Raw genomic sequence first — 11,849 nt, 5'->3', positions numbered from 1 at the left:
CAGAAATCACGGAACAAATATGTCAATGGACCATAATAGGCATTCTTCTGTCAAAAAAAAAAAAAAAGGTGGAGCTAGCATGTGGAAACCAAAGCTTTCAATCTAGATGAAAACAATCTAAGGAAGGGAAGAAAATTTCTCATAAGCATTTCGCATTTTAAAACAATTTCATGAGAACCTGAATCCAGGAAGAGAACAGCTCAAATACTGGAATAGCAGAATAGGCAACCCATCTTGGCAAAGGCCTGAGATAGTGTCCGTGAACATGGGGGACAAAACGAAAGCGATCAGCATGCTAAGAAAGGAGCCTATAGATATGGAGGGCAGAGATGGTATGTACAAATTACATGGAAATATATTTCAAAGAGTTCAGGATGGAAGAAAATCGTCAATTTCCATAAGATACCTAGGAATAAATTTAACCAAAGAGGCAAAGGATCTGTACTCAGAAAACTATAAAATACTCATGAAAGAAATTGAAGAAGACACAAAGAAATGGAAAAACGTTCCATGCTCATGGATTGGGAGAACCAACATTGTGAAGATGTCAATGCTACCTAGAGCAATCGACATATTCAATGCAATCCCCATCAAAATACCATCCACTTTTTTCAAAGAAATGGAACAAATAATCCTAAAATTTGTATGGAACCAGAAGAGACCCCGAATAGCCAGAGGAATCTTGAAAAAGAAAAGCAAAGCTGGCGGCATCCCAATTCCGGACTTCCAGCTCTATTACAAAGCTGTCATCATCAAGACAGTATGGGACTGGCACAGAAACAGACACATCGATCAATGGAACAGAATCGAGAGCCCAGAAATGGACCCTCAACTCTATGGTCAACTCATCTTTGACAAAGCAGGAAAGAATGTCCAATGGAAAAAAGACAGTCTCTTCAACAAATGGTGTTGGGAAAATTGGACAGCCACATGCAGAAGAATGAAACTGGGCCATTTCCTTACACCACACACAAAAATAGACTGCAAATGGTTAAAAGACCTAAATGTGAGACAGGAGTCCATCAAAATCCTAAAGGAGAACACAGGTAGCAACCTCTTCGACCTCAGCTGCAGCAACTTCTTCCTAGAAACATCGCCAAAGGCAAGGGAAGCCAGGGCAAAAATGAACTATTGGGATTTCATCAAGATAAAAAGCTTTTGCACAGCAAAAGAAACAGTCCACAAAACCAAAAGACGAGACCGACAGAATGGGAGAAAATATTTGCAAATGACATATCAGATAAAGGGCTAGTATCCAAAATCTATAAAGAACTTACCAAACTCAACACCCAAAGAACAAATAATCCAATCAAGAAATGGGCAGAAGACATGAACAGACATTTTTCCAAAGAAGACATCCAAATGGCCAACAGGCACATGAAAAAGTGCTCAACATCGCTCGGCATCAGGGAAATCCAAATCAAAACCTCAATGAGATACCACCTCACACCCGTCAGAATGGCTAAAATTAACAAGTCAGGGAACGACAGATGTTGGCGGGGATGTGGAGAAAGGGGAACCCTCCTACACTGTTGGTGGGAATGCAAGCTGTGCAACCACTCTGGAAAACAGTATGGAGGTTCCTCAAACAGTTGAAATTAGAGCTACCATTCGATCCAGCAATTGCACTACTGGGTATTTACCCCAAAGATACAAATGTAGGGATCCGAAGGGGTACGTGCACCCCAATTTTTATAGCAGCAATGTCCACAATAGCCAATCTGTGGAAAGAGCCAAGATGTCCATCAACAGATGAATGTATAAAGAAGAAGTGGTATATATACACAATGGAATATTATGCAGCCATCAAAAGGAATGAGATCTTGCCATTTGCAACGACGTGGATGGAACTGGAGGGTGTTATGCTTAGTGAAATAAGTCAATCAGAGAAAGACATGTATCATAGGACCTCACTGATATGAGGAATTCTTAATCTCAGGAAACAAACTGAGTGTTACTGGAGTCGTTGGGGGTGGGAGGGATGGGGTGGCTGGGGGATAGATATTGGGGAGGGTATGTGCTACGGTGAGCGCTGTGAATTGTGCAAGACTGTTGAATCACAGATCTGTACCTCTGAAACAAATAATGCAACATATGTTAAGAAAAAAGAAAAAGAAGAAGATAGCAGGAAAGGAAGAATGAAGGGGAGTAAGTCAGAGGGGGAGACGAACCATGAGAGACGATGGACTCTGAAAAACAAACTGAGGGTTCTAGAGGGGAGGAGGGTGGGGGGATGGGTTAGCCTGGTGATGGGTATTAAAGAGGGCACATTCTGCATAGAGCACTGGGTGTTATGAACAAACAATGTATCATGGAACACTACATCAAAAACTAATGATGTAATATATGGTGATTAACATAACAATAAAAAAAATTTAAAAAAGAAAAAAAAGAAAATCGTCAATTTAACAGAATAAACTGGGGAGCTCAGAAATGGGCTTTGTGAAGTTTGCTTATAGTTAAGGATGGCTTGAAACATAAGTGGGGAAAAGAATGATTATGTAATAGATATAATAGATAATATATAAGAGATGCTCTGGATTGAATGGCCAGCTGTTTGTGAAAATGCAAATGTGGGTCTCCATTCCTTATTCCAGATACATTCTAGCTGCAGAAAACCTTTAGAAAATGAAACCATAAAACATTAGCCTACAGATACTTAAGTCATAGCTCGTGTTCCTATAAGTGAATAGCAAACTGGCACTGAAAATTAGCAGAAAAATATATTTCGAGAGAAGTTATCTGAAATAAGAAAAATCACTCATTCAACAGTGTTCATTCAATAACTATTAAGTCCCTACAATATGCCAGGCCCCATTCCAGAGGCTGGGGAATCGTAATGATAGCTAGTAGGTCAAGGCTCCTGGATTCATGAAGCTTACCTTCTCCTAAGGGAAACAGTGAATAAACAAGTAAACATATAAAAAGTATAATGTCTTACCTGTAGGCTAAAATACACAGACTGTTGTATAAAATTTTCATACAAGATGCTTAAAGATTTATCCTAGTTCAGTTACTGGATTTCTAGAACAAAAAAAAATAATAATTTTATAGGTATCCAGGCCAGAAAAGCAAATCACCTATGAAATGAATAAATCCGATTGCCTACTGTGTTTTCCAACATGATTTCAAAAGATCATGAAAACATACTTGTAAGTTCCCAAGGGAAAGAAGAGGAGACTCAAGAATATTATATCAAAAAAGATATCATTCAAATACAGGGACAGCAAGCAGACATTCTCAAAAGTCAAAAGAACTAAAAAAAAAAAAAAAAAAAAGAATCCAAAAGCTCTTCTTTAAAACAAGCAAGAAAATAAAATTTTTGTTTCATGAAGAAATCTGTAGCTAATTAAGAGATGGTTCAAAATAAGGACCTTAGAAATGGAGAAGGGGGTGGGGACTGGGGAGGGTCAGTTAGATTTAAGTCCATTGAAACCTAGAACTAATAACAAAACAAACGTGGAAATGATTGTCATGAAATAAGATGTACATATTAGAAAACTTGGCAATGTAAAATTAATAACATAATTCACAAAAACTGGGAGGTGGGGAGCCAAGGAGATGGGAAAAAAAATCTAAGAGAGCTAATGCCCTCATCTTTTGCAGTGAACAATCAATGAATACTGTACAAAAAGGAAACATTTAATTAAAACTAATGACTCCAATTTCTTCGTAGGGTTATGATCTATTTTATCACTCTTAGAGGGATATTTTAAGAAATACTATCTCTTGTAGTAAAGAAGCATGTATCTGAAGTAAAACATTTTCTTCTGTTTTTTTCCTTGTCTTAAGTTCAAGTAAAATTATACTTATAAAATGAAATGCAATTACATTTTATATTTATACTATAAAATTTTCTTTTTCTTTTTTTTAAAGATTTTATTTATTTATTTAACAGAGAGAGAGAGGCAGCGAGAGAGGGAACACAAGCAGTGGGGAGCTGGAGAGGGAGAAGCAGGCTCCCCACTGAGCAGGTGGGGCTGGATCCCAGGATGCTCGATCCCAGGACCCTGGGATCATGACCTGAGCCGAAGGCAGACATTTAAAATGACTGAGCCACCCAGGCGCCCCACTCTAAAATTTTCTTAGTCCATGTATTGGTATCTTGCTATAGATGCATAGAAAGATGTTTGGAATGATAAATTTCTACTTGCCAATGTCAGTTCTTTTGTTCCGTGGGATTTGGAGAGTTTTTTTTTTTTTTTTTTTTGTAGAAAATAAAAGCATCTGTGCTTTTCATTCTTAATGATGTTACTCTGCCACATTTACAGAAATTTTAAATTGATTTTTCTTAGAAAGAGTAGTGTGCCGGGGCACCTGGGTGTCTCAGTCAGTTGAGCGACTAACTCTTGGTTTCAGCTCAGGTCATGATCTCATGGGTCACAGGATAGAGCCCCTCATCGAGCCCCAAGTTGGGCTCAGTGGGGAGTCTGCCTGGAGAGTGTCTCCCTCTGCCCTTCCCCCCCCTCAAATAAATAAATCAATTTTGTTTAAAAATATGTTCAAAAAAGCCCGTAGTATGCAGTAAACATAAGCATATAGTCTTCTAGTTGAAGGACATTGAATGGAAGTCAGGAGAGCCAGTTTAAGTTTCAGAGCTTCCTCTACTGAGCGGTGTGACCTTAGGCAATGCAACTGAACTTTATAGAAATGAGTTTTCACGTTTATAAAGTGGTTTAGCTCTAACATTACAATAATTCCATATAATTTGCCAGTACCTTTTTAGCCTGAGTTCTTCCAGAAAAAAAAAAAAAAAAAGAGTATGAGAGGAAGGCTTTCATGCAGACAGTTTATTTGGAGATGTGACCCGAGGGGAAAAAAAATGGGCATTCAATGAGGGTTAAATGGGAAAAGAGGGAAAAATAATGCATCCATATGACATTGAGCTGGTTATGCTTGTGAGCAAGTGTAACTTCATCCCACCAGGGATGGGGGTTCCATGCTTGCACTAGCCAAGTGCTACCCACAGGTAAGATTGGCATATAAACTGTAGGACCCCCACTTAAATTTCAATTTCAGATAAACAACTGTTTTTTTGTACAAGTATGTCCCAAATATTACATGGAACATACTTATCCTAAATAGTTCTTCCTGGTTTATCAGAAATTCAAATTTAACTGGGCCTCATGTATTTCTGTTTGTGAAATGTAGCAGCTCTCCCCCTGAGACGTTAACCCTCTCCTATTTCCCATTATGCATGTGTGGGGGCAGATGTCTTGTGCTGCAGCATCCGAGATACTCCACTTCAGAAAGCAAGAGGCCCACGGTACAGGGGCAGGTGCTGCTGAGCTGAGATGCTGTCAGATTACATATACCTGTACAAGGTGACTGCCTTAGCAGCCTTGGACAGCTGGGTGAAGAAGTGACATCAGACACAAAGACGTATATTTAGGATTAGGCAAAATAACCAATAGGGATGTGTTTCATCATCTGTATCATAAAACAAAATATGAGATGATATTATCATTCTCCTCTTCCCCATCCTCATCATTATCATGCCTTGCTTTAAAATTTGGTTGTCTTAAACAGATAAAGAACTTATAAAACTTAACACCCAGAAAATGAGTAATCCAATTAAAAGCTGTGCAGAGGACCTGAACACACATCTCTCCAAAGAAGACATCCAGATGGCCACCAGACACACGAAAAGATGCTCAACATCACTTATCATCAGGGAAGCGCAAATTAAAACCACAATGAAGTATCACCTCACAGCTGTCAGAATGGCTAAAATCAACAACACAAGAAACAACAGGTGTTGGTGAAGGTGTGGAAAAAAAGGAACCTGCCTGCAGTGTTGGTGGGAATGGAAACTGATGCAGCCACTGTGGAAAACAGTCTGGAGTATGATCTGGTAATCGCACTACTGGGTATTTACCCACAAGATACAAAAACACTAATTCGAGGGGACACATGCACCCCTATGATTATAGAAGCACTATGTATAATAACCAAATTATGGAAGCAGCCCAAGAATCCATTAACAGATGAATGGATAAAGAAGAGGTGGTATCTTTATACAGTGGAATATTATTCAGCCATAAAAAGTATGCAATCTTGTCATTTGCAATGATGTGGATGGAGCTAGAGGGTATAATGCCAAGCGAAATAAGCCAGTCAGAGAAAGACACATACCACACAACTTCACTCATAGGTGGAATTTAAGAAACAAAACAAATGAGAAAAGGGAAAAAAAGAGAGACAAACCAAGAAACAGACTCTTAATTCTAGAGAACCAAATGATGGTCACCAGAGGGGAGGAAGTGGGAGGACGGGTAAAATAGGTGATGGGGATCAAGGAGCGCACTCATGATGAGCACTGGGTGATGTATGGAAGCGTTGAGTCACTATATTGTACACCTGAAACTCATAGTACACTGGATGCTAACTATACTGGAATTAAAATAAAATAATAAAAAGAAAATTTGGTTGTCTTTCTGGGACAAGACACATTGTAGGTATCTCTAAATAATTGTAAACTAATTGGATTGAGAAAAATTAACAATGTCTCAAATTTCTTTTGGCTTTCAAATAGGCTCTCTCAGAGTATTTGCCTATTCACAATCTTTTTACAGGTCCAATTGGTTTGGCTGGTCTAAATTGATTTGCTCTGAGAAAGCATGCTATTTTTCTGCTTACCAGGAAATTATTTTATCATACTTTTTACTTAGAATGGTGAGCTTGTGTGAAGAGGCTTCACGGTGTGCCTAGGACACAGGAGTGTCTCGGTAAATAGTAAAGTCTCTTCCTTTGTTGTCTCTCCAGCCTCCAATGAGCACTCTTTCCATTCAGTCTTGAAGAAAACGAATTATTATCCTTTTCCTAGAAATATACAACCATCAATATACAGTCAGTTTTCAGGTTGACACCCCCCATATTCTTTCTCTTTTTTTTTTATTAGAGAGAGAGGGAGGGGCAGAGGGAGAAGGAGAGCGAGAATCTTAATATCACGACCCTGAGATCATGACCTGAGCCAAAATCAAGAATCAGATGCTTAACTGACTGAGCTACCCGGGCACCCCCCACTCCCATATTATTTCTGAACTGACTAGATTCTTCTTTTGCATCCATTATTTTCTCAAAGTATATGACTTATAGACTCCTATAGAACACCTTTACTCTCTGGCTTTGGAGGTCATTCTGCCAGGAAAACTGTCATTCCCTTGATTTTTTTTTTTTTCCTTGAAAGGTTCGTACATAGCTCTTTTAGGGATTTTCTCCCTCACCCCAATCATCCAGTACTTTATCTCTTCTACAGAAATGTGGCTTTTTATCATCATGATCTGAAAACCCTCCCTTATCTGCTATGTACAAATGCTTATGCTGTATTTTGGCACATAAGGGACCTTGGGTAGTAAAAACACATCTTTTTTTAAGATCAGGAGCTTATTTTCGGTAGTCAAGCTGAAGCAACTATAAATTCATTATGTGTATTTAAAATTCAGGTCTAATTTCATAGATTACCTAGAAAATAATCACTGTAGAAGATAAAAAATTCCAATTATTACAGAGCATCTGCCCTGAGCCAATAGACTTTGCAACATACATATCACCGGTAAAATGTCTTTTATAGACACTGTTACATATTTCCACATTGATTGTTATTTAATCATCAATGAATTATGCCCCCCAAAGTAATTTGTTTTAGTGAGAGATTGTTGGCCTTTGATGCAATACTTATGCCATTTCATCATAAGGAATTTATTTGATACCATTTTTAAGCTAGTATGGCCATTAATTATGTCAGCTTATTACCATATCCTATCAGCTTGGTTTCAGCAATGAAATTAGAGTTTATTTTGTGACTAGATGGATATAAGACTACAAGAGCAGGCCCACATGTAACCATATTCCGCACTGCTTAGCATCCTGCAATTCATTAATGCCCATTAATGCATGCGTATTTTGGAAATGAATGGACCGCTATTGTGTGATGGCACATTTTATAAATCACTGCAGTCTAAACTAAATGAGCACTTTAATACAACTCGATAGATATTTGGCTTCCGAGTCTGTAATGCCACCTTAGTCTCTGGCCAAGGAACACAGCAGGCTGAGGTAGGGCTGCTTTCTTGACGATGCCCATGTTAACGTAGATGTCCAGGGGCTGCGGGCTGCAGGATGGAGTCCTTAGTTCAGGAGAGAAAAGCACGGCGGACTCGCAAGCAGCCTCTGAGCCATGCACATCTGACATGGCCATGCTTTTCCTTTCTTCGTTCATTCCTTTCACGTTCTTTTCTTTCCTCTCCCTGTGGCTGCCTTTGGAAACTCGCAGCCATCAATATTCTTAATACATCTGAAAATGGGATTATCGTTTACATGCCATCCTTTAGCTTTTTAACACTTAGCATCACAGCATAAACATATGTTCATATGCTTAAATATTCTCTCAAAGCAAGAATTTGAACAGTTGTCTAGTATTCCATCATATAGAGGCCATATGTTGTTTTTTAATCTTCTTGGGACCAACTCCTAAAAGCGCTATGTCGGGTTCTTAGAGTTTTCGGTATAGTTTGACAAACTGTCCCTCAGAAGCATTTCACTAAATTATATCTAAACCAAAAGCCTTTGCAATTGTGAACCTTCTTTAGTCCCATTAACTGAGATAATGTTTTAGAAAGCTAGGCGTTCTAGAAGAAAAGCAGCCTCCTTCATAAGGCTAAAGTATTACACCATTTCATCTATTCCCAAAACTTTCCAAAGAGACATCATTGAAATCATCTTAGCCCTGGCTTCTAGGCCCAGTCCTTCTACTGAAGCTGTGAAACCACATTCAGCACCTCTGAAAAATCACAGCAAATGCTGTCCTATGATATTAGCTGATAGGACAGAAAGATGTTCTCTGGGATCTTTCCCTTCTTTTACCAGCTTATCCTGATGGACCTGAGCAGGGAGCCTGATAGAACTGTGCTGGGAATGGCTATACCACACAGAATGTGAGCAGTATTCATTTCTTGCTCTTAGAAACATAGACTGAATACTTACCCTGTGCTAGGGGATGGGGATATAACTATGGGTCACAGTTCTAATATGGAGTTCCCCTTAAAGAACTCATGCTCCGGTGAAGAAGGCAGCCATGTAGACCAGCCATAGCAAGTAACTAAGAGAACCTATATTTAAATGTTCTGGGGACTCCAGGGATGGAATGGATGTTGGGGGAGGTCATTGAGAGGATGTGACCTCCGAAGACCTGCAAACTGGACCCCAGTGATGAGAGGCTTCTCACCCACTCCTCTGTCCTGGGAATGTGCATTACACTTGCCTTTCCCATTCTCAGAAGCTACCCCGAGGACATAGCCTTGAGATGGTGATGTGTTGAGACCATCGGGATGGTATATATAACAGAACCCGGTTAAGGTGTCTCTACCAACTTTTAAGATTTGGCAGGCAGGTACAGAGATGGATTCGTTTTGTGTTCAACCAACTCAAGCCTCGTATGTAGGTTTTCTTGCTTATTAAAACTGCCACCTGCCAATCTGGAGTGGCTGCCTCTTTCTTCAGTCTCCCCCCGCCTTCCACGTAAGGGGGTCAGCTGCAGACTTCCCACGGGAAGCTCCCGAAGGAGATTTTGAACTAACAGTTGAGGCTCATTTCTAGCATTCAATGCTACATTGTTCTTTTGTACTTAAACTCCCCTTATGTGAAAAATAAAAAAATTTACTATAACCAGCTCTTTATCTGCAACTTTTTTTTTAAGCCTGGCTTCTCTTCCTCTTTCAAGTCTATCAAATTATGAATGAACCTGTCATGACTAGTTTGACTCCTTCCAGAACCATTGACAAAAGTGCCCCACCCTAGTCTGTGCCAAAGTACCCATTTACTGTTAAGAGTTGCCATTAATACTACACATCTTCTGCCTTGATGAATAATTTATGATAGAATTTAGTGTCCATTTTAAAGGTAAGGAGCTTATTCCACTGGGACCGAATTAGTGTGCTTGAGTTCTATCAGATCAATACATCAATAAAATCAGTCAGTCATGCTGGCCAAAGAGAAATCTCTGTACTTACATCTTTTCATTCTGCTTTTAGCTTTCAGACACAATAAATACACAGTAGTAAAGAATTTGAGCGCTCAGTTGACCTTTCAATCATTCGTTTATCAAATATGTATCAACTACTATGTGTCAGGCAGTGTTTTAGTCACTAGGGAGCCCACATTGTAGAAGACAGACAAGGGACTTGCTTTCCTGGAGTTTAGATTCCATTTGGGAGACATGCATGACCAGCAAATTGAAAGACTAAGTAGACAAACAGGCAATCATATATAAAAATAGAATTTTGACCCATAACATGTACCACCTTGCCTAGGCAATCAGCTTCTTATCTGCAATGAACAGCCCAGAAAGCCAGCCTGCTGTCAAACTTGTAGGAGGTCAGACTGCTGTCTCTAGTAATTGGCCCCAAATGGCCAGGACTTGACTAATAACTGGCAACTTCCCTAATTTTGCCCCCACTTCCAACTAAGGACCAACCAGAAAATAAACAAAAATGCACCCATCACCAGTCACATAGGATGCCTGGCTTTAGGTGACTATCCAGCAGCTTCCCCATGCCAACAGACTCCAATCTGGTCATACCTAAAGCCTTTGGATTTTTCCATTATAAAGCTTTCCCATTTCTCTCTCTGCCTTTGAGTCTCTGCCAAACACAAGGGATGGTAGCTGACATCTTTGCTATAGAAAACTCTAAATAAATAGCCTTTCCTTTTCTTATTTGGTTGGTCTTCATTTATTTCCTCAAAACACATAAGTGATCAGGATGATTCCATAATGATAACTGCTTTGAAGAAAACACATTTGGATGATGTCATAAAGTAATGGGGGGGTCAGGGAATGATTCCCTGAGATGGGGTTGGAGCTGATCTGAATGTCAATAATGAAAGAACTGTGTGAAGATCTGATTCAGAAACTTCCCGGCAGAGGTAATAGCATATTCAAAGCCCACAAAGCAGGAACAAGTTGGCATGCTTAAGAAACCAGAAGAGGGTCAGTGTTGCCATAACCAGCTGAATGAGGAAAACAGAAGAGATGAAGTCAGAAAACCATAAGAGACTCTAAATCATAGGAAACAAACTGAGGGTTGCTGGAGGGGCGAGGGGTAGGGGGCTGGGGTCACTGGGTGATGGGCATTAAGGAGGGCACGTCATGAAATGAGCACTGGGTGTTATATGCAACTCTACCTCTAAAACTAATAATATACTATATGTTAGTTAATTGAATTTAAATAAAATTAACGAGAGAGAGATGAAGTCAGAGATGTATTTGGGAACCAGGTCATAGAATAGGCCTGTCGACAGGCCCCTTAATGACTTTGGGTTTTCTTGTGAGAACTGTGGAAAATCACTCCAGGGTTATACGCATGGGAAGAATATGATATGATTTGTATTTGTAAAACATAATTATAGCTGTGTGTAGAGGGAGACCATTTGGGAGGCGTTCACAATAATTCAGGAGAGGAGTGATGGTGGTGGCTCAGACTAGTGTGGTAGCTATTAGAAATGGAAGAAACTGGGGCCCCTGGGCGGCTCAGTGTGTTAAGCGTCTGCCTTCAGTTCAGGTCGTGATCCCAGGGTCCTGGGATCGAGCCCCACATCGGGCTCCCTGCTCCACTCCCCCTGCTTGTGCTCTCTCTCTCTCTCTCTGTGTCAAATAATAAAATCTTTGAAAAAAGAAAAAGAAATGGTGAAAACTGGTCGGGTTTAGGATATATTTTGAAGGTAGAGCCAACAGACACAAACATCTAACATACTGGATGACCAGGGTGAAGAAGAAACATGAGTTAAGACTGAGTTCTAGCTTTTTGTGTGCATTTTGTTTGTTTGGCTCGATCTACTGGTTGGATGATGAG

At 39.7% G+C, this 11,849-nt stretch overlaps 1 pseudogene; it reads left to right on the top strand.

Moving 5' to 3' along the window:
* Nucleotides 1–265: 265 nt before the first annotated feature.
* The window catches only part of LOC113930530, a 136,805-nt pseudogene continuing 125,221 nt past the window's right edge, over nt 266–11,849 (top strand).

Source organism: Zalophus californianus, chromosome X (assembly GCF_009762305.2).
Source record: "Zalophus californianus isolate mZalCal1 chromosome X, mZalCal1.pri.v2, whole genome shotgun sequence".
Taxonomy (NCBI): domain Eukaryota; kingdom Metazoa; phylum Chordata; class Mammalia; order Carnivora; family Otariidae; genus Zalophus; species Zalophus californianus.
This window is presented reverse-complemented; position numbering and strand designations above follow the sequence as displayed.